This window comes from Scyliorhinus canicula, chromosome 20 (genome assembly GCF_902713615.1).
Source record: "Scyliorhinus canicula chromosome 20, sScyCan1.1, whole genome shotgun sequence".
In the NCBI taxonomy this organism is placed as follows: Eukaryota; Metazoa; Chordata; class Chondrichthyes; order Carcharhiniformes; family Scyliorhinidae; genus Scyliorhinus; species Scyliorhinus canicula.
Window position 1 is genome coordinate 93221643 of NC_052165.1, and position 23002 is coordinate 93244644.

Here is a 23002-nt window from a genome sequence, read left to right on the forward strand (position 1 = left end):
TCTCCCTGAAAGAGAGAGGGGACTGAGAGACACCTGTCAATGTACAGAAATCTCCCTGAGAGAGTGGGAACTGAGAGACACCAGTCAGTGTGCAGATATCTCCCTGAGAGAGAGGGGACTGAGACACCACGCAGTGTACAGATATCTCTCTGAGAGAGAGAGGGGGGACTGAGAGACACCAGTCAGTGTACAGATATCTCTCTGAGAGAGAGGGACGGCACAGAGAGACACCAGCCAGTGTACATGTATCTCCCTTTGAGATAGAGGGGACTAATCGACATCAGTGTACAGATATCTCCCTGAGAGAGAGAGGGGACTGGGAGACACCACTCAGTGTACAGATATCTCCCTGAGAAAGAGCACTGAGAGACACCAGTCAGTGTACAGATATCCCCCTAAGAGAGAGGACTAAGAGACACCAGTTAGTGTACATATATCTCCCTGAGAGAGAGGGGGGACTGAGACACACAAGTCAGCGTACAGATATCTCCCTGAGCGAGAGGGGACTGACAGACAGCAGTCAGTGTACAGATATCTCCCTGAGAAAGAGGGGACTGAGAGACACCCGTCAATGTACAGATACTTCCCTGAAAGAGAGAGTTGACTGAGAGACAGCAGTCAGTGTACAGATATCTCCCAGAGAGAGAGGACTGAGCGACACCAGCCAGTGTACTGATATCAACCTGAGAGAGAGGGGACTGAGAAACACCAGTCAGTGTACAGATATCTCCCCGAGAGAGAGGGGAGACGGAGACACACCAGTCACGGTTCCGATATCTCCCTGAGAGAGAGAGAGAGGGACTGACAGACACCTGTCAGTGTACAGATATTTACTTGAGAGAGAGAGGGGACTGAGAGACTGCAGTCAGTGTACAGATATCTCCCTGAGAAGGAGAGGGGACTGAGAGACAGCAGTCAGTGTACAGATATCTCCCCGAGAGAGAGAGGGGACTGAGTGACAACAGTCAGTGTACAGATATCTCCCTGAGAGAGAGGGGACTGAGAGACACCAGTCAGTGTACAGATATCCCGCTGACAGAGAAACGGGTTTGAGAGACACCAGTCAGTGTACAAATATCTCCCTGACAGAGAGAGGGAGAACTGAGAGACGCCAGTCAGTGTACAAATATCTCCCTGACAGAGAGGGGGGGAACTGAGAGACCCCAGGCAGTGTACAAATATCTCCCTGAGAGAGAGAGGGGACTGAGAGTCACCAGTCAGTGTGCAGATATCTACCTGCGAGAGAGGGGACTGAGAGACACCAGTCAGTGTACAGATATATCCCTGAGAGAGAGGGGTGACTGAGAGACCCCAGTCAGTGCACAGATATCTCACTGAGAGAGAGAGGGGACTGAGCGACACCAGTCAGTGTTCAGATATCTCACTGAGAGAGAGAGGGGACTGAGCGACACCAGTCAGTGTTCAGATATCTCCCTGAGAGAGAGAGGGGACTGAGAGACACCAGTCAGTGTACAGATATCTACCTGCGAGAGAGGGGACTGAGAGACACCAGTCAGTGTGCAGATATATCCCTGAGAGTGAGAGTGGACAGAGCGACACTAGTCAGTGTGCAGATATCTCCCTGAGAGAGAGGGGACTGAGTGACACCAGTCAGTGTACAGATATCTCCCTGAGAGAGAGGGGACTGAGAGACACTAGTCAGTGAACAAATATCTCCCTGAGAGAGAGAGGGGACTGAGAGTCACCAGTCAGTGTACAAATATCTCCCTGTGAGAGAGAGGGGACTGCGCGACACCAGTCAGTGTTCAGATATCTCCTTGAGAGAGAGAGTGGACTGAGAGACACCAGTCAGTGTGCAGATACCCCCGTGAGAGAGAGAGGGGACTGAGAGACACCAGTTAGTGTACAGATATCTCCCTGAGAGAGAGAGGGGACTGAGAGACACCAGTCAGTGTACAGATATCTCCCTGAGAGAGAGGGGGGAATGAGAGACACCAGTCAGTGTACAGATATCTCCCTGAGAGAGAGAGGGGACTGAGAGACACCAGTCAGTGTACAGATATCTCCCTGAGAGAGAGAGGGGACAGAGACACCAGTCAGTGTAGAGATATTGTCCTGAACTTGTGGGGAGTGGGATTGAAGGAACTGAAGTAATTTGTTCTCCTTTTTGTCATTTCAGACCCTACTTTGCCGTCCCGCGCCCCATTTGTCTTTTACCCCCAGCACCCCCCCCCCCCCCCCCCCCCCCCCACACACAGACACACACACACACACACACACATCCTTTGGATGCCCCAAGTGGGAAAAATGATCACTGCGATCTCAACACCTCTGGACAAATAGCGCAAAATCCTTACCTTTACCGTTTGTTCAAAATCCCATCACAACCTAAACTTTCAGAGCGATAATATTTAAAACCCTTGTTTTATCCGGCCATTTTACTTGGCACAGTCATGCATCATATCTAATACATCACTGCTCCATTGTATCTGCCTTGTTAAATATCGAGATAACAACATACAAATTGCGTGAAGCTCAGAGCGCTGCAAACAACGATCTTATGTACAGCTGAGAATGTCTTGAATTAGCAGAGACATATTCTATTGGGGTACCACGTCAGGATTTTATTCCATAATGATATTGGCTGAACTTTCCAGTAAATGTTTCAGCAGCAAATGTTGACTGAAAAATCTACATTTTGCTCTGAGCGATAATTATTTTTTGCCATTCTGATTTATAACATAGAACATACAGTGCAAAAGGAGGCCATTCAGCCCAGCGAGTGTGCACCGACCAACCCTATCCCCGTAACCCAATAACCACTCCTAACTTTTTTGGACACTGAGGGCAATTTGATCATGGCCAATCCACCCAAACTGCACATCTTTGGACCGTGGGAGGAAATTGGAGCACCCGGAGGAAACCCCGCAGACACGGGGAGAGCGTGCAGACTCCGCGCAGACAGCAGGGAATCTAACCTGGGAACCTGACGCTGTGAATCCACAGTGCTATCCACTGGTGCTACCGTGCTGCCCATTTGTAACGATTTGTAACGAGAACCACGCTTAGATCAACTTGGCCGGAGCATGTACGAGGGGAATGAAGAACGGCAGATGCTGGAGATCTGAAATATCAACAGCAGTCCCTGGAAATTCTCTTCGAGCCAGGAAGCACCTGTGCAGAGAGATACAGCGAGGTGACATTTCAAATCCAGGGTCTGCACTCACTCTGGGGGAAGGTGGGAGGGGGGTATGCGGGAGTTGGACGGTGGAGTGGTGCCACTGAGCTCGGTTTCTCCACATACAGAGACTACCACACTTGCTGAGTATTTTCCAACTTCCCATTGCAATTGGGCCTAAATTGACCCTTTTCACCCGGGCACTGAAGAGCTGTCGTACATCCTGCGAGCGTCTCATTTCCCTTCAGCAGGGAACCTAACAGCCGCCAACTCAAATTTGGTTTAGAGCAACATTAAATATCAAATTCAGCAGCAACTGCTGAGGTCTGACGAATGCAAAAAGAAAAAAACAACTCGCTGAGTAAAAAGTGAAATCAAGTTCAAAGCAATAAATTGATAATTAAAAAACACAGGAATTAACAAGGATGATCATTGAAAAGTGTCAAGCGGAGGAGCGATATGATAAAAAATATATATTTTTTGCCTTTTCACTTCCGGAGCAGAGGTAGAGAGAGATTGACGAGGATCCGAAAGTTGGTCACTAGGGAAGGGGGCGGAAGGGGGGGGGGGGGAGGAAGTTGGGATAACTCACACCCGCCTTTCATTTGTCTTTGATCATGCAGATTCCAAGATGTCTCAGTGGAAGCCGGTTGAGTTTCACTCTGGTTTTCCCCCAGTTGGCGCGATTAAGCTTTTTTTGGGGAGGGAGGAGGAGGTGGTTGAGGAGCAGTGTGTGTGTGTGTGTGTGTGTGTCCCACACCGTGCAGCCTGAGTGTTTTTGTGCTTTCAGTTCACTCCAGGGGCTCCCACCCTCTCACTCAATTTAGAGATAGGACTGGGGTGAGGAGGGATTGTTTGCCCACCCCTGGAATTGCCCCAACACTGCAGCCATAGCTGGAAGCAAACCCGCAAATATAGACTCCACCCCCAAAGCCTCATGATCAGCCAATTAGGAAAGAGTATTCATGTTATGCATCCATCTCGGCTTCTTTGAACCTGGCTCCACGCGATATCCCACAGCCACATCCGAAAGACCCAAAACTCAGGAGCCCCCAAACAACCTTTGCATGCACAATGCAAATATCCTGAAAAAGATGTTCCACATTCCACTGAGATATTATTCCAGGTTTGTCTGTCAAGTCTGAAAATGGGCAACATCTTCCAGTTATAAAGAGCCCCAGCCCAGGACACAATGAAAATAAAGAGTTATTTTCTCATTATATTGAGTAGACAGAGCTGAGGGACGTCTGCTGCTGGACTGCCTGAATAAAGGAAGGTAGTTACATGGAGCTTTGCCTCTTTAACGTGAGGATCGGACGCTGTTGTGTACTGGAGATAATTGCGTTCCCATAACTCCCACTGTGGACCTCCCTACTGCCCCTCGAGACAGTCAGGCGGCTGGGGCAAGGACACGGCCTGACCATGAGGTTCCGCCATCATTTCCTCTCTTCTCCAGTGCACCTCCAGCCGCCCAGAGCTGCTTTCACGTGTTTCTTCACAGTGATTCCTTCGATAAAGCACCGATGTGTCTTTTACCGCGGCGTCGACAACGCTGCCACCACGGTATATAATTGGGTCCTTTTATCTTGGGCTCTCGGGGTGGGGCAGACGGCAGACATATTGGGGGATCTGTTGAACACTTGTTTCTTAGAACTACATCAGAACAGGTTACAGATTAGGCCTGGAGCTCTGACATCCCCAAAATTCTCCCCGAGAGTCTAACAGACGACTGCCCTGGGCAGAGCCACATCATCATCTGCTTCATATATTTGCACATCCCATCTGACAAAACTGGAAAACAACGTCAACCATGTGAGACTTGGAGAGAAACAAGGTTAGAGCAGGAGCTCTTTCTACCCCGCTGTCTCTCTCTGTCTCTCTCTGCCTCCCTTTCTCTCTCTCTCTCTGTCTCTCTCCCTCTTTCTTTGTCTCTCTCCCTGTCTCTCTCTGTCTCTCTCTCGTGCTCTCTCTCTTTCACTGTCTCTCTTTCTCTGTCTATTTATCTGTCTGTGTCCCTCTGACTCTTTCGCTGTGCCTTTCTCCCCCTCTGCCTCTCTCTTGCTCTATCTCTCTTGTTGTGCCTCTCTTTAATCTGTCTCTCTCGCTCTTTCTCTTTTTTCCCTCTCTCACACTTTTCTCTCCCTCTCAGAGCCTCAGTGGGCGGGGTGGAGTGGGGTGCGAGAGAGACGGGAGCCTCTCGGTCCCTGTGGGTGAGGGTCAGAGGGTGGGGTTGGTGGTGGTGAGAGAGGGGGGATCCTCTGGGTGCTGAATGAATTGACGATGGTGCTGCCCAGTTTCAGGATCCTGGAGATGGAGCTGGACGATCATCCGGAGCTGCGAGACAATACAGTCAGGAGGCCGCAGCTGAAACTGCTGGAATATGTCGCATTACCCGACTGGGTGACTGATTACTGGGAGACAGTGAAAAACTTCCAAGCAAAGATCGATGACCTGCTCATCGCCACCTACCGGAGATTGACGGAGGTTGAGGGGGGGCCTCATTGAGGTATACAAAATTATGAGAGGTATGGACAGGGTGGATAGCAACAAGCTTTTTCCGTGAGTCAGGGTGTCAGTTATAAGGGGGTCACGATTTCAAGGTGAGAGGGGGAAAGTTGAAGGGAGATGTGCGTGGAAAGTTTTTTACGCAGAGGGTGGTGGGTGCCTGGAACGCTTTACCAGCGGAGGTGGTAGAGGCGGGCACGATAGCATCATTTAAGAGGCATCTAGAAGTAGACCTTGGAAAATAGAAGACAGGTTTAGATAAAGGATCTGGATCGGCGCAGGCTGGGAGGGCCGAAGGGCCTTTTCCTGTGAAGTAATTTTCTTTGTTCTCTATGTTCTTTGTTCTACCTCAAATCAGCTGAGTGGGGAACAGGCCGCACGGTGGAGGGAGAGGGGCCCAGGCCTCATGGTCGATGAGGAAGGCCCAGGCCTCACGGTGGAGGGAGCGCGGCCCAGGCCTCACAGTGGAATATAAGGGCACTCTGTTCATGGTGGAGCGGGAGCACCCAGGCTTGAGGAGGGCTGTTGGAATCTGTGTGAATTTGATTCTCTCGGCCACACATGGGCAGTTTCAAGTGTCTGTGTGTCTCTCCCTCTAACTCTGTTCCTCCATCTCTCTGACAATCTCTCCCACTCTCTCTGTTCGCCCTCTCCCATTCTCTCTCTTACACGTTATGTCTGTCGCTGTTACTTTATGCCTCGCTCTCTCTCACTGCCTTTCTGTCTATTACTCCATCTTTCTCTCAACATCTATCTCTCTCTCCATCTGTCCTCTTTCCCCCCATCTCACTTTCTCTCTCCCTTCCTCTCTCTTGATTCTTATATATCTGTCCCTCTCTCTCTGTCTCTTTGTCCCTCTGCCTGTCTGTCTGTCTTTGTCTCTTTCTCTCCCTTTCTCTCTCTCTCTCTGTCTCTCTCTCTCTCTGTCTTTCTCTCTCTGTCTCTCTTTGATTTTCTGTCTCTCTCTCTCTCTCTCTTCAGAGCGAAAACGTGGATCCAGGAAACTTTTAATCAGAACAGTGATGTGATGATGTAGAAACGAGATCCCGTCCATGAACGAGTCCCCTTCCTCGAAATGTTTCCGGAGGAGAGACCAACTGGTGAGACCGTTACAGTGGGGAGGTGGGAGGAGCGGGGGGGGGGGGGGGGGGGGGGGGGCGGGGGGGGGGGGAGGGTGGAGTATAAAAGGTGGGGATTTTACCTTTTCTCCGGTTGGAGTTGTAAATGAGGAGGTATTTCCTCTCTCGGGGGTTTGCCGACCGGCTCCAGGGGTTTAATGGCCGACAGCTCCAGGGTCACTTGGGAGGCTCCCGGGGGAGAGTCGGTGCCCGTGGGGAGGGACCAGTCCGGGAGAGTTGGTGCCCATAGGGGGGTCCCGTACCCCAGGGAGTGTCAGTGACCGTGGGGAGGGACCCATACCCCGGGGAGAGTCGGTATCCGGGGGGGACCCGTACCCCGGGGAGAGACGGTGCCCGTGGGGAGGGACCCGTACCCTGGGGAGAGTCGGTGACCATGGGGAGGGACCCGTACCCCAGGGAGAGTCGGTGTCTGTGAGAGGGACCCGTACCCCAGAGAGAGTCAGTGTCCGTGGGGAGGGACCCGTACCCGGGGAGAGTCGGTCCACGTGGGGAGGGACCCGTACCCCGGGGAGAGTCAGTATCTGGGGGGGACCCGTACCCCGGGGAGAGTCGGTGTCTGTGAGGGACCCGTACCCCAGAGAGAGTCAGTGTCCATGGGGAGGGACCCGTACCCAGGGAGAGTCGGTCCCCGTGAGGGGACCCGTACCCCAGTGAGAGTCGGTGCCCGTGGGTGGGACTCGTAGCCCGGGGAGAGTCGGTCCGTGGGGGGCCCCCGTACCCCGGGGAGAGTCAGTGCCCATGGGGGGACCGTACCCAGGGAGAGTCGGTCCCCGTGAGGGGACCCGTACCCCAGTGAGAGTCGGTGCCCGTGGAGAGGGACCCGTACCCCGGGGAGAGTAGGTGCCCATGGGGAGGGACCCGTACCCCGGGGAGAGTCGGTACCTGAGGGATGGACCCGTACCCCAGGGAGAGTCGGTGTCCGTGGGGAGGGACCCGTACCCAGGGAGAGTCGGTCCCCGTGAGGGGACCCGTACCCCAGTGAGAGTCAGTGCCCGTGGGGGGGACCCGTACCACGGGGAGAGTCGGTGCCCGAGGGGAGCGACCCGTACCCCGGGGAGAGTCGGTGACCATGGGGAGGGACCCGTACCCCGGGGAGAGTCGGTGTCTGTGAAAGGGACCCGTACCCCAGAGAGAGTCAGTGTCCGTGGGGGGGACCCGTACCCGGGGAGAGTCGGTCCCCGTGGGGAGGGACCCGTACCCCGGGGAGAGTCAGTATCTGGGGGGGACCCGTAACCCGGGGAGAGTCGGTGTCTGTGAGGGACCCGTACCCCAGAGAGAGTCAGTGTCCGTGGGGAGGGACCCGTACCCGGGGAGAGTCAGTATCTGGGGGGGACTCGTAACCCGGGGAGAGTCGGTCCGTGGGGGGCCCCGTACCCCAGGGAGAGTCGGTGTCCGTGGGGAGGGACCCGTACCCAGGGAGTCGGTCCCCGTGAGGGGACCCGTACCCCAGTGAGAGTCGGTTCCCGTGGGGGGGACCTGTACCCCGGGGGGAGTCAGTACCCGTTGGGGGGGACCCGCAGCCCGGGGGGATTGGGTGCCCTTTGGGAGGGACCCGTACCCCGGGGAGAGTCTGTGTTCGTGGGGAGGGACCCGTACCACGGGGAGAGTCAGTGACCGTGGGGGGGGGACCCGTACCCCGGGGAGAGACGGTGCCCGTGGGGAGGGACCCGTACCCTGGGGAGAGTCGGTGACCATGGGGAGGGACCCGTACCCCAGGGAGAGTCGGTGTCTGTGAGAGGGACCCGTACCCCAGAGAGAGTCAGTGTCCGTGGGGAGGGACCCGTACCCGGGGAGAGTCGGTCCACGTGGGGAGGGACCCGTACCCCGGGGAGAGTCAGTATCTGGGGGGGACCCGTACCCCGGGGAGAGTCGGTGTCTGTGAGGGACCCGTACCCCAGAGAGAGTCAGTGTCCGTGGGGAGGGACCCGTACCCAGGGAGAGTCGGTCCCCGTGAGGGGACCCGTACCCCAGTGAGAGTCGGTGCCCGTGGGTGGGACTCGTAGCCCGGGGAGAGTCGGTCCGTGGGGGGCCCCCGTACCCCGGGGAGAGTCAGTGCCCATGGGGGGACCGTACCCAGGGAGAGTCGGTCCCCGTGAGGGGACCCGTACCCCAGTGAGAGTCGGTGCCCGTGGAGAGGGACCGTACCCCGGGGAGAGTAGGTGCCCATGGGGAGGGACCCGTACCCCGGGGAGAGTCGGTACCTGAGGGATGGACCCGTACCCCAGGGAGAGTCGGTGTCCGTGGGGAGGGACCCGTACCCAGGGAGAGTCGGTCCCCGTGAGGGGACCCGTACCCCAGTGAGAGTCAGTGCCCGTGGGGGGGACCCGTACCACGGGGAGAGTCGGTGCCCGAGGGGAGCGACCCGTACCCCGGGGAGAGTCGGTGACCATGGGGAGGGACCCGTACCCCGGGGAGAGTCGGTGTCTGTGAAAGGGACCCGTACCCCAGAGAGAGTCAGTGTCCGTGGGGGGGACCCGTACCCGGGGAGAGTCGGTCCCCGTGGGGAGGGACCCGTACCCCGGGGAGAGTCAGTATCTGGGGGGGACCCGTAACCCGGGGAGAGTCGGTGTCTGTGAGGGACCCGTACCCCAGAGAGAGTCAGTGTCCGTGGGGAGGGACCCGTACCCGGGGAGAGTCAGTATCTGGGGGGGACTCGTAACCCGGGGAGAGTCGGTCCGTGGGGGGCCCCGTACCCCAGGGAGAGTCGGTGTCTGTGGGGAGGGACCCGTACCCAGGGAGTCGGTCCCCGTGAGGGGACCCGTACCCCAGTGAGAGTCGGTTCCCGTGGGGGGGACCTGTACCCCGGGGGGAGTCAGTACCCGTTGGGGGGGACCCGCACCCCGGGGGGATTGGGTGCCCTTTGGGAGGGACCCGTACCCCGGGGAGAGTCTGTGTTCGTGGGGAGGGACCCGTACCACGGGGAGAGTCAGTGACCGTGGGGGGGGGGGGCCGTACCCCAGGGAGAGTCGGTGCCTGTGGGGGGTCCCGTACCCAGGGGAGTCGGTGTCCGTGGGGAGGGACCCGTACCCCGGGGAGAGTCGGTGTCCGTGGGGAGGGTCCCGTACCCTGGGGAGAGTCTTTGCCCGTGGGGAGGGACCCGTATCCCGGGGAGTCGGTGTCCGTGGGGAAGGTCCCGTATCCCGGGGAGAGTCAGTTCCGTGGGGGGAGGGACCCCTACCCCGGGGATAGTCGGTGCCCGTGGGGGGGGAACCGTACCCCGGGGAGTGTCGGTGCCTGTGGGGGGGGAACCGTACCCCGGGGAGAGTCGGTGCCCATGGGGGGAGGGACCCATACCCCGGGGAGAGTCAATGTCCGTGGGGAGGGACCCGTAACCCGGGGAGAGTCGGTGCCCGTGGGGAGGGACCCGTACCCCGGGGAGAGTCTTTGCCCGTGGGGTGGGTCTCATACCCCGGGGAGAGTCGGTGCCCGTGGGGAGGGGCCCGTACCCCGGGGGAGAGTCGTGTACAATATCGGCAGGATTATTTGAGCGGAACGCTGTAACATCTCCATCTCGGAGGTATTGAACTGCAAATTGCGTCTCCGAGGCTGATTAAAACTCACCTCCCGATCCATCTGGTTCCCAAATCCTTCTGGGAGCAGGACTGTAAGTTAGGGACCCGGGACACATCCCTCACCCTCCCCTCACTCAGTCTCCAAACTCTGGGACTCCCTCACTCCCTTTGGTAAACCACTGTATTGTATTGTCTTGTTCTGTTGTATTTTTACATGCCTGGGCTTGTCCTTGCTGGGTCCGCCTGTGCCTCCCCCCTCGGGTTTATGTACAAAGGTGGCTGACCTCCGGCCCTGCCCGCATTCTGGGACCGGCTGCCAGTAGGTGCCTTTAAAGTGATTCAAGCCAGTTTTGCTCCTGACTCCTCGTCTGACGTCAATTGATCTCAGTCCAACGCCGGCATCTCCACATCATGTCAATTGATGGCACATTGCTCCCCATTCCCTCAGGCTCCAAAATATGGGACTCCCTCACTCCCTCCTCCCTCAGTACAGCACGGGGTTAGGTACAGAGTAAAGCTCCCTCCACACTGTCCCCAGCAAACACTCACAGGACAGGTACAGCACGGAGTTAGATACAGAGTAAAGCTCCCTCTACACTGTCCCCATCGAACTCTCCCAGGACAGGTACAGCACGGGGTTAGATACAGAGTAAAGCTCCCTCCACACTGTCCCCAGCAAACACTCACAGGACAGGTACAGCACGGGGTTAGATACAGAGTAAATCTCCCTCTGCACTGTCACCACCAAACACTCCCAGGACAGGACAGCATGGGGTTAGATACAGAGTAAAGCTCCCTCTACACTGTCCCCAGCAAACACTCCCAGGACAGGTACAGCACAGGGTTAGATACAGATAAAGCTACCTATGCACTGTCCCTGTTCTTTTCTTTCGGAACTGGGATAATCTCGCTGCAATCATACTGTGCCTGTTCTTGTTCTATTTCAGTGAGCTGCGGTTCCTGATACCACAATGTGAAGGAATGGTGGGAAGCGAAGATCAAACATCTGTTTCTTTTCCTCTTCTATGATGATATAAAGGAGGTAACGGCAGTGTGGGGGACTGAGTGTGGAGGAAGTTGAGTGTCCGAGGGTGTGGGAGATAGAGAGGAGAGAGAGAGTAGAGATAGCGAGAGGAGACAGAGAGAGGGGAGAGTAACAGAGACAGAAAGAAAGAGAGACGAAGAGAAAGAGAGAAAAACAGACAAAAAGAGAGAGAAACAGGGGAGAGAGAGAAACAGGAAGATAGGGTCACACACAGAGGGAGGGAGAGAGAGTTGCACATAGAGGGAAAGACAGAGTCACAAACAGAGGGAGAGAGAGAGTGAGACACAGTGGGAGAGACTCAAACACAGAGGGAGAGAGTCACACATACAAGAAGAGGCCTATGATCCTGGCTCGCATCTGTCGAGATCTTCGTCTCCCTGTCTGGGTCGAAAAATGCCAATCCGGGTGCAGTGGTGAGCTTGGCTTTCAGCTCCAACCACTCTGCCTGATGTGCTGCCTTCCATTCAAAGGCAGTGGACTTCTTCGCCAGGTTTCGTAGGGCCATGGTGTGTGAGGTCAGGTTTGGGATGAACTTGCCCAGAAAATTGACCATGCCCAGGAAGTGCAACACCGCCTTCACGTCGTCAGGGCCCTTCATGGCTGCGATGGCCTTGACCTTGTCTGTGTCTGGGCGCACGCCCTGCTGAGAGATCTGGTCACCTAGGAACTTGAGTGTCGACATGCCAAAGCAACATTTGGCCCTGTTCAGCTTCAGGCCATTTACATGGACACGGCGGAATACCTGCTGTATATCTGCTCCATGATGCGAAAGAAGATCTCCGATTCCGGACAATGCAAAATGGCATGCAATTATAGCAGTTTCTGCCAAGCATTGGGTTGAAGGTGCAGAGCCTTCTGCTGGACTCATCCAGCTGGATTGACCAAAATCCATGTGATGCATCTAACTTGGTGAAAAAACGTGCGTGTGACATCTCACTGGTGAGTTCCTCTTGCTTCGGGATGGGGTAGTGTTCACGTATTATACTATTATTTAGATCCTTGGGATCAATGCCGATGCGCAGGTTTCCCGAAGGCTCCTAACGGATGCCATCGAGCTGATCCAGTCAGTCGGTTCGGTTACCTTGAAAATGATGTCCTGTTGCTGAAGATCCTTGAGCTGTGCCTTCAAGCGCTCCCTCAGCGGAGCCGGGACCCGGCGTTGTGCGTGGACCACTGGCTTGGCATCAGGTCGTAGCAGAATCTTGTATCGATATGGCAACGTACCCATCCCATTGAACGCCTCTGTATACTGAGCAAGGATGTCATCAATGCCGGCCTGAAGTTCCACATTGTAGGATGTCGTTGTGTAAACCCGCTGTACGAGGTTCAGCTACTGCAGGCATGTGCGGCAAGGAGGGATGCCCTGTCTGGCTTGAGAATTTCAAAACGTAACCGTGCATGGGTGCTCCGGTTGGAGACGGGTAGATGGCAGGAACCCAGTGCCGTGATGGCATTTCCGTTGTAGTCCAGGAGAATGCAGGATGCTGGAAGGACCTTGTAGGGCTTATTGATGAGTTTGAAATCTCCCAGACAATGAGACGAAGATCTCGACAGAAGCACCTGTGTCCAGCTTGAACTGGATGGAGCAGCGGTTGACCTGCATCACCGCATGCTACCCGTCCGCAGAATCCACAGTGAGGATGGATTGAATTTGTGATGAGTTGGATGTGACATATTCACATTTGGTAGTGATGCCCACACAGTAGGCGGAGTCCAGGCAGTCTACCTCTGGAGCTATTGTGCTGCCAGGATCAGAATCCTGTAATCGTTGCACACTCTGAACGCGCCGTCGTCGGAATTGGGAGAGCTTGCCCCTGACTGGTGGTGCAGACCTGTACTAGGTTGTATAGTGTCCAGGCTTCCTGCAGTTTAAACATTGTCTGCCTCTTGCAGGGCAGTGTCCCTTTAGTGTGCGTTGCCGCAGTTCAAGCATGTCATGACGTCGGCGTTATGACGCTCCATGCGTCTTCGCACATGCGCAGTCCGAGTGTCGGCCGCTTCGTTATCCCGTTCACATCGCGCATGCATGGGGCCCCGGGTAAAGCGCGCAAATGGCCGCTTTCAACAATGCTGAGGCACTGCGTCCGGCAGATGGCTTGCACACACTCTGCTTTGTGGGAGGCAAGTTTCTCATTTTCAGCCGATTTGTCCTGGGCATCGCGATTTTAGGCGTGCTCGTGCACTGTGCATGTTTCAATCGCGACTGGCAGGGTCATATGCTTGATTTTCAGTAGCTGCTCTCTCAGAGGATCAGAGTGAACTCCAAACACGATTTGGTCTCTGTTCATGGAGTCAGCAATATCACGAAAGTTGCAGGACAGTGCTAGAAGGTGGAGGTTAGTTAAGGAGGAGTTGAAAGATTCATCTTTACCTTATAGACGCTTTGTGAATATCTAGCGCTCGAAGATTTCATTGGTGTCCAATTCAGAGTGACTGTGTGGATGTGAGGGCTTAAGTGGGTCGGTGAAGACTCGATGGGCCGAATGGCCTCCTTCTGCACTTTGTGTTTTCTGCCATGTTTCATATGTAACAAGAGCCTCGGAAAAATAGAGTGAGGGTGGAGGGAGAGAAGACACAGAGAGAGAGACGGAGGAAGGAAGAGAGAGAGAGGGAGGCAAGGAGAGAGTGAGAGACAGAGGAAAGCAGATAGAGACAGAAGGAGTGAGAGATAGTCAGACGAAGGGAGAGATGACAGACGAGGGAGAGTGAGACAGAGGAAAGAAGAGAGAGGCAGAGTGTGTGAGAGACAGACAGGTAGGGAGACAGAGGGAGGAAGACAGAAGGGGAGAGAGAAACAGAGGGAGAGAGAGAGGCATCGTGAGAGATAGAGAGACAGAGAGTACGAGGGAGACAGAGAGAGAGAGACAGAGAGAGACAGGGTGAGACAGAGGGAGGGAGACAGAAGGTGGGAGAGAGTCAGGGGGAGAGTGAGAGAGGCAGCGTAAGAGAGAGAGACAGACAGTGGGAGGGAGACAGGGAGAGAGAGACAGAGGGAGGAAGACAGTGAGGGACACAGTTAGAGAGAGACAGCGAGATAGTGAAAGGGGAAGCAAGAGAGTAAGAAATAAAATTGGTCAGGTTAGATCTCTGATCCGCAGTCTGGATGGTCATTGCCCCTCACTTTGAACCCTGACGCCACATCTGGTTTCTTGGTTCCACTGACTCACTGACCCCGACCCTGGTTCTGGTTTCTCGGTCCCCCTGTCTCGCTGACCCCCTGAATCTGGTTCTGGTTTCTCGGTCCCCCTGTCTCACTGACCCCTGAATCTGGTTCTGGTTTCTCGGTACCCCGTCTCACTGACCCCTAACTCCGTGTCTGGTTCCTCGGTCCCCCTGTCTCACTGACCCCTGAATCTGGTTCTGGTTTCTCGGTCCCCCTGTCTCAATGACCCCTGAATCTGGTTCTGGTTTCTCGGTGCCCCTGTCTCAATGACCCCTAACCCCGGTTCTGGTTTCTCGATCCTCCTGTCTCACTGACCGTTGATCCCGGTTCTGGTTTCTCGGTCCCCCTGTCTCACTGACCCTGAATCTGGATCTGGTTTCTCCGTCCCCCTGTCTCACTGAACGCTGACTCCGGTTCTGGTTTTTCGGTCCCCCTGTCTCACTAACCTCTGACTCCCGTTTCTGGTTATTCAGTCCCCCTGTCTCACTGACCCAGAGGTCTCTAACTCTGGCCTATCCCCACCCTACAGAATCCCAGACAGGAGATCCAAAAAGTGGCCAAGTTCATGAAGGAGGTTCTGCAGGAGGACGTCATTGAGAAGATTGTTCACCTTTCCTCTTTCGAGGTCATGAAGGACAATCCGATGACCAGTTACACCAACTTCCCGATGGACATCATAGAACATAGAACAGTACAGCACAGAACAGGCCCTTCGGCCCTCGATGTTGTGCCGAGCAATGATCACCCTACTCAAACCCACGTATCCACCCTATACCCGTAACCCAACCACCCCCCCCCCCTTAACCTTACTTTTTAGGACACTACGGGCAATTTAGCATGGCCAATCCACCTAACCCGCACATCTTTGGACTGTGGGAGGAAACCGGAGCACCCGGAGGAAACCCACGCACACACGGGGAGGACGTGCAGACTCCACACAGACAGTGACCCAGCCGGGAATTGAACCTTGGACCCTGGAGCTGTGAAGAATTTATGCTAACCACCATGCTACCGTGCTGCCCCTAGATCATGAATCAGAACATCTCCAGGTTCATAGGCAAAGGTAGGTTCCAGGGTTCAAGGGTTCGAGAGCAGGGTGATCGGGTTTGACCTTTCACCTTTTGGGCCCTGTGCCCTGACCAGCCCTGGGACAAGCCTTACCAGGTAGGCCGGATTGCCCACCCCCCTTAACCGACCACCTGAACCGTCTATTCTGGGCTGGGAGAGACGATCCAGCCATTGAAAAGGGTCAATATAGATTGTAGAGCATGCGGGGCGGCTCCCTGAGACACTGTCTCTCTCTCCTCACACGCACACACCAGGAAAGTCTGAAGCTGTGTCCCGCCTTTGTACTAAATCATTCACGGGATGTGGGACATTGCTGACTCGGCCCAGAATTTATTTCTTATTCCTAATTGCCCCTTGAGGCACCATATTGAGAAACTAGACTTCTACGTGGTGTAAGTACACCCACAGTGCTGTTAGGGAGAGAGGTCCAGGATTCTGACCCAGTGACAGTGAAGGAACGGCCGATATATTTCCCAGTCAGGATGGGGGTGTGTGCGGTGGTTGGGGGTGGGGAAGGGGGTGGGGCTTGGAGGGGCGACTTACAGCCGGTGGGTGTTCCCCGTGCCTCTCCTGCCCCTTGTCCCTCTCGGTGTGAGAGGTGGTGGGTTTGGAAGGTGCTGTCGAAGGAGCCTCGGCAAGTGGCTGCCGTGCAACTTGTAGATGGGACACACGGCTGCCGCTGTGCGTCGGTGGGGGAGGGAGCGGATGTGGAAGGTGGGGGTTAGTGTGTCGATCGAGCGGGAGCTGCTTTGTCCTGGATGGTGTTGAGCTTCTCGAGTGTTGTTGGGAGCCGCACCCATCCAGGCAAGTGGAGAGGGTCCCATCACACTCCTGACTTGTATCCTTGTAGATGGTGGGCAGGCTTTGGGGCGGGGGGGGGGGGGGGCGGTCAGGAGGTGAGTTACTCTCCGCAGGATTCCCAGCCTCTGACCTGTTCTGGGAGCCACAGTGTTTATATGACTGGGTCCAGTTCACTTTCTGATCAATGGGAACCCCAGGATGTTGATGGGGGAATTCAGCGACGGGAATGCCTTCAAATGTCAAGGGGCGATGATGAGTGTCCTCGGCCCCAACCACCTAAAGCTGTTTCATCAATCACCTTCCCTCCATCGTAAGGTCCGAAGTGGGGATGTTCGCCGCTGACTGAACGATGCTCAGTACCATTCACAACTCCTCAGACACTGAAGCCATCCATGTCCAAATCCATCTCCCCTTGACATTCAATGACATCACCATCGCTGAATCCCCCACTATCGACATCCTGGGGGGCTACCATTGGCCAGAGACCCTGCAGGAAGTCACCAAGCCTCCGTCAACAGGGGGCGAGGGGTATGTTGATCCCAGGGAGGGAATGGATGCGAAGAGGAAAATCCAAACACATCAACATGGGAATGATGCCCAAATATATTGACACACTCTCTCCCTCTCTCTTTCGCACTCTCTCCATTCCTCACACTCTCTCTCCCTCTGTCCCGTGGCATACTCTGGTTTTCATTCTCTCTCACCCACGCACACACACACTCTCTCTCTGTCTCCCTCTCTTTCCAAGACACGCTCTCTCTCCCTCTCGCGCTCACTCTCTCTCTGTCTCTCTGTCTGCCCTTCTCTCTTTCTCTCTGTGTCTCTCTCCCTCTGTCTCTGTCTCTCTCTATCTCCGTCTCTCTATCTCTCTCTTCATCTCTTCCCCTTTGACTCCAACTCTCCACCTCGCTTCTGTCCCTGTCTCACTCTCACTCCCCCTCTCTCACCGGCGCCCTCGCACTCTGTCTCTCTCACACGTTCTCTCTCTCTCTCCCTCAATCGCTCTCGCTGACTCCATCTCTCTCACTTTCTCTGCCTGTCCTGTGCTCTCTGTCTCTCTGTCTCACTCTGTCTCTTTCTCTCTCTCTCCCTGTCTTACCATCTCACTCTCTCCCTCTATTTCACCCTCTCCCCCCTGTGTCTCTCACTCTGTCCGTTTCACTCGCTTTTTATGTCTTGTGCTCTCTGTCTCTCTCTCTCTCTACCTCTCTCTTTTCCTGTCTCTCGCTCTATCTGGGACACTCTCTCTCTCTGTCTCACTCTCTCTATCTCTCTCTCTCTCTCTCACTCACTCTCTCTCTCACACAAGTGAGGTTGGAGACTGGAAGAATCAATTCACAGTTTCACAGAATGAATATTTTGATGAATAATATGAGAGACAGATGGTTCACAGCTCATTGAAGTTTAGCAACGTCCTGTACCACCCCAATTACCAGAAATACAAACTCATTTATTTCCCATCAACTCTGATCCATCATTGAACAGATTACGGATATCTTCTTGAGAGAGAGGGCCGACTGAGAGACACCAGTCAGTGTACAGATATCTCCCTGAGAGAGAGGGGACTGAGAGACACCAGTCAGTGTACAGATATCTCCCTGAGAGAGAGGGGGGACTGAGAGGCACCAGTCAGTGTACAGATATCTCGCTGAGAGAGAGGACTGAAACACACCAGTCAGTGTACAGATATCTCACTGTGAGAGGACTGAGAGACGCCAGTCAGTGTACAGATATCTCCCTGAAATATATAGGGGACTGAGGGAAACCAATCAGTATACAGAAATCTCCCTGAGAGAGAGGGGACTGCGTGACACCAGTCAGTGTACAGATATCTCCCTGAGAGAGGGGGGACTGAAAGACACCAGTCAGTGTACAGATATCTCCCTGAGAGAGAGGGGGGAACTGAGAGACACCAGTCAGTGTACAGATATCTCCCTGAGAGAGGGGGGACTGAGAGACACCAGTCAGTGTACAATATGTCCGAGAGTGAGAGGGGACAGAGATACAACATTCAGTGTACAGATATCTCGCTGATGAATAGAGGGACGGAAGACACCAGTCAGTGTACAGATATCTCCCTGAGAGAGAGAGGAGACTGAGAGACACCAGTCAGTGTACAGATATCTCCCTGAGAGAGAGAGGGGACTGAGAGACAACTGTCAGTGTACAGATATCTCCCTGAGAGAGAGGAAAATTTGGTGGATGGTTAACACAGAAGTTGATTGTCTTTGGTTACAGGACGATACAGACGGGATGGTCAAATGATGAGAAGAGTGGCAGATAGAATTTAACCCAGAAAAGTGTGAGAACTTTGAAAGAGTAATGTGACAAGGACGTTTTCAATTAATGGCCTTACACTGGGAAGCTCGGAGGAACAAAGGGACTGTATTTGTCCAGAGATCCTTGAATGCAGAAGGGCAGGTTAATAGGGTGGTGAAAATGCAGATGGAGCACTTGCCTTCATCAGTCGAGACACAGATTACAAAAGCAGGAAAGTCATGTTGAAGTTATATTGGAGCTTGCTGAGGCCACAGCTGGAACTGTGTGTAATTCCGGTTGCCAAATTATGGGAGGGATGAGATTGCACTGAAGGGGGTGCAGAGCAGATTCGCTAGGATATTGCCTGGGATGGAACATTTAAGTTATGAAGAGAGGTTGGATCGCTTAGGTTGTTTCCGCTGGAGCTGAGAAGACTGAGGGGTGACCTTATCCAGGTGAACAAGGTTATGAGGGGCATGGACAGATTGGACAGGGAGAAGCTGTTCCCTTAGTGGAACGATCAGTCATGTTGGGGCACACGTTCAAGGACAGGGGCAGGAGGTTGAGGAGCGATTTGAGGAAAGATTTTATACCCGGAGGCTGGTGATAGTCTGGAATGTATTGCCTGGGAACGTGGGAGAGGCGGGTTGTCTCACATTCTTTAGAAGTACCCGATTGAGTACTTGGCAAATCGTAACATATATGCTTATGGGCCAAATGCAGGCAAATGTGGTTAGGAAGATAGGTCAAGTGTCTTTCGATGCAGGCTCGATGGCTGAAGTGCCTCATTTTTCACTATATGATTCTGTGATTCTGAGAGAGAATTTTAATCTGTATTTAACCCCAAGATAGAACAAGGAACAAAGAAAATTACAGCACATGAACAGGCCCTTCAGCCCTCCCAGCCTGCGCCGATCCAGATCCTTTATCTAAACATGTCTCCTATTTTCCAAGGTCTACTTACCTCTGTTCCCCGCGCATTCATATATCTGTCCAGATGCATCTTAAATGATGCTACCGTGCCCGCCTCTACCACCTCCGCTGGTAAAGCGTTCCAGGCACCCACCACCCTCTGCGTAAAAAACTTTCCGCGCACATCTCTCTTAAACTTTCCCCCTCTCACCTTGAAATAGATTAAACGGTTCCTTGATGGACTGGACATAACAGTCGTAGGGGAGAGCAGAAAACGGGACTGGGAAGTGCCACTAGCACTGGGAGAGATCATGGACAGCATTAGCTTCTTGCAGGCGAGGAAGGTGCCGGGACCGGGCGGGTTCCCGGCGGACTTCTACAAAAAGCTTGCAACAGCACTGCCCCCGCACCTGTGGGAGATGTTCACAGACTCGCTACTCCCAGTGCCGGGGGTGTTTGATTGGGACACTGTCGTGGGAGTTTAATCTGTGTGTAACCCCATGCTGTACCTTTGCTGCCAGTATTTGATGGGGACAGTGTGACGTCACTTTGTACTGCACCTTCTCCTGTGGGGCTGTGATTGGACAGTGTAGATAGGGGGAAGTTATTGCTTCAAGTTAAAATCAATGTCATTTTGAAATGTGTTCAGCGTTTCTGCAGCGCTCCATTCACTCCTTCCCATCCTCACTATCGAGGCTCCTCATCATTTTCCACAAGGCGATTATTTGTGTTCTGGAAATTTTGCAGAGGGAATTTCAATGAAACGGACAGAAAGGGGAACTGATGTGTTTTGGACAATAAGGTGAGGAGATAAAATATAAACAAAACGACACCAAGTCAAAATGGGAGCAGGAACAGGGAGACATTTTCCAACTCTCTCAATGTCTCTCTCTCTCTCTCTCACTCACTCTCTCCCCATGTGCCATCTGTTGATCTCTCCATCTCTCTCTCACTGTGTCTAGGAATCTGGAAATAAAATCCACAAACATCAGTCAGCAAAGCACTGAGACATTCATCACAGCGCTGGCTCCGCTCGAAGGTAATGTTTGTGCATTAAATGTGACACAGAGGCAGATATGGAGACACAAACCAGGGATGCATTATGGGGACAGTAAGAAGTCTTACAACACCAGGTTAAAGTCCAACAGGTCTCAGGTGGGGAAGTTGGGAGTTTCCGGGAGAATTTGATCAAAGTTGACAGGAGAACAATGGCAACTGACCAGATAGATGGAAATCAATATTTCTTGCTGGTTGTATTGTTTCGATCAGGGACCATTGTCTTTCGACCTTCATATTTCCTCTCTCGTTCTGTCGAATCCATCACTGGATCGCACAATTGTTCCAGAGCAAAGGAGGCCAATCGGCCCATCGTGTCTGTACTAGCTCTCCCAAAAAGCAATTCATTGAGTGCCACTTCCCTGTCTTCTCGCCGAAAACCTGCACATTCTTTGTTTTCAGATAATGTGTGTATATGTGTGTGTCAGTGTGTGCGTGTGAGTGTATGTATATGTTTGTGTGCGCATGTATGCATGTGCGCGTGTGTGGCCGTGCGTGTGTACCTGTCTGTGAGTGTCTCTGGCTGTGTGTGTATGTGTATGCATGTATGTGTCTATGTGCATGTATGAGTGCGCGTGCGTGTGTATGTGTGTGTTTTCACAGTCGGGTAACTTCACATTACAAAGTTACTCAGAAACTGTCATCCCATAGGCTCAACATGCCTGTCCAATAGAGTTGGATCACTATTGGATTCAGGCGCGCTGATAGGTAGCAGCGCTTTCACAATAACAGACTGAGCTCTCTGATTGGGTAAACATTCTGGCACTCACACGGTGAATCTGCGTGACTGGATGGAGCTGCTGTCATTCTGAAAGCGGAGTCTCTGATTGGATGAGGGGCTGTCTATCGACTGCAGAAACTCCGGATTGGATCAGGGACCGACATTCAGCAGTTGGAGCTCCTGATTGGCTGTGGGATATCAGTCAGTTTTGTTTATTGATCAATTTAATAATTAATGTAACCGGATATTTCATCATGACCTTGATCTGCTCCCTGAACCTGGACTGAGTCACCATGTAAATAAATGTGTTTGTGCAGCAATTTAAACCCTGCAGCATATATCCGACTTGTTGTAAATTATATTGGGGAATGGTGAGGTAATATAATCCATTCAAATACAAATAGAAAAATGTAACAACATATACCGTCCAGAGGAGAATGAAAGCTCCAGAAATGCTGAAGAGTAAAATCATTGACTTTCTTCTGTTCTCCATCTCTGGGTCTGTGCGATTCTCTCCCTGACTCTGAGCCCTCAGTGCCTTCCGGACTCGACTGATGATTAAAATGTGTCTGACTGTCAGAGCGTTGATCAACAGGATTGAGAAGAATGGGATCAATGGGGTTAAAATCTGATCAAACCAGTTAAATACAACCCACCCGGGCTCAGTCAAAATGCTTTTCTTTGTCTGGCAGAACCACTGGACATTGTCGATTATCACTCCAGGGTCATATGTAAAGTACCAGGGGATGTTTTTGACAGAGAGCAGAAGGCCGCTTGTTGACAGAACCACAGCCGCAGTTTTCCCAGTGCAATATTTAGTTTTCAGTTTCTGGCATCGAATAGCCACAAATCGATCAAAAGAGAAAGTGAGGGTGAACCATACAGAACAGTCTCTGGATGCAGACAGCAGGGCATTGATAACACTACACCCAGTGGTGAGTGACAGGACACTCCAGGGGAAATAATAATCATTGATGAAGGTCAGTATGGGGTGAGTGATAATAAACAGCAGATCTGCTGTGGCCATGGCCACCAGGTAGCGAGTAGTGCAGGTAGAGAGGCCACACTTTCCCCGACACAGAACTGCACTTCCCAGTAAGTTAACTGTCAAAGAAAGTAGGAAGAAGAACCTGGAGATTACTGATTAAACATTCGTTGTGTCTTAGCTGACAGTAAGTACAGGAGCTCAGTGACAATAATCTGGGCAGAGGGTGGGTGGTGGGGGACGTTAAGGAATGGGTTGAGCGACATAACCATTAGATGTCTTATTGGTGTTAAGTATCATATAATTGACACTGATATGTCAAGAGGTTGCAGATGGCCTGGTTTGGTGTGGTGATCGTGTTTTGTTTAGAGTATGTTTAAGGAAAATAAAGGTGTTTTGGGAAAGGAGCGGGACTCTTGTTTCTTTACTGAACAGCAGCCAGAAGGTAACAGGGCAGGGTGTTGGTAGAGGAGGGGTGTATTTGAATTGCAGAGAGGGAAGTAGGAAATGTGTTTAAGCAGGGTGTGGTAGAAATTCTGGATTGAAGCCATATCAGTTTGATGGCAGTGGTAGGAAAATGTACATAATTCAAATATCTTTGGGAGAGGTTACATTTCTGAATCAATCTGATTTACAGGATTAACTCAGACTGGCCAGGTGTCACAAGCAGGATTGAAATGTACCAGAGATTGTCATC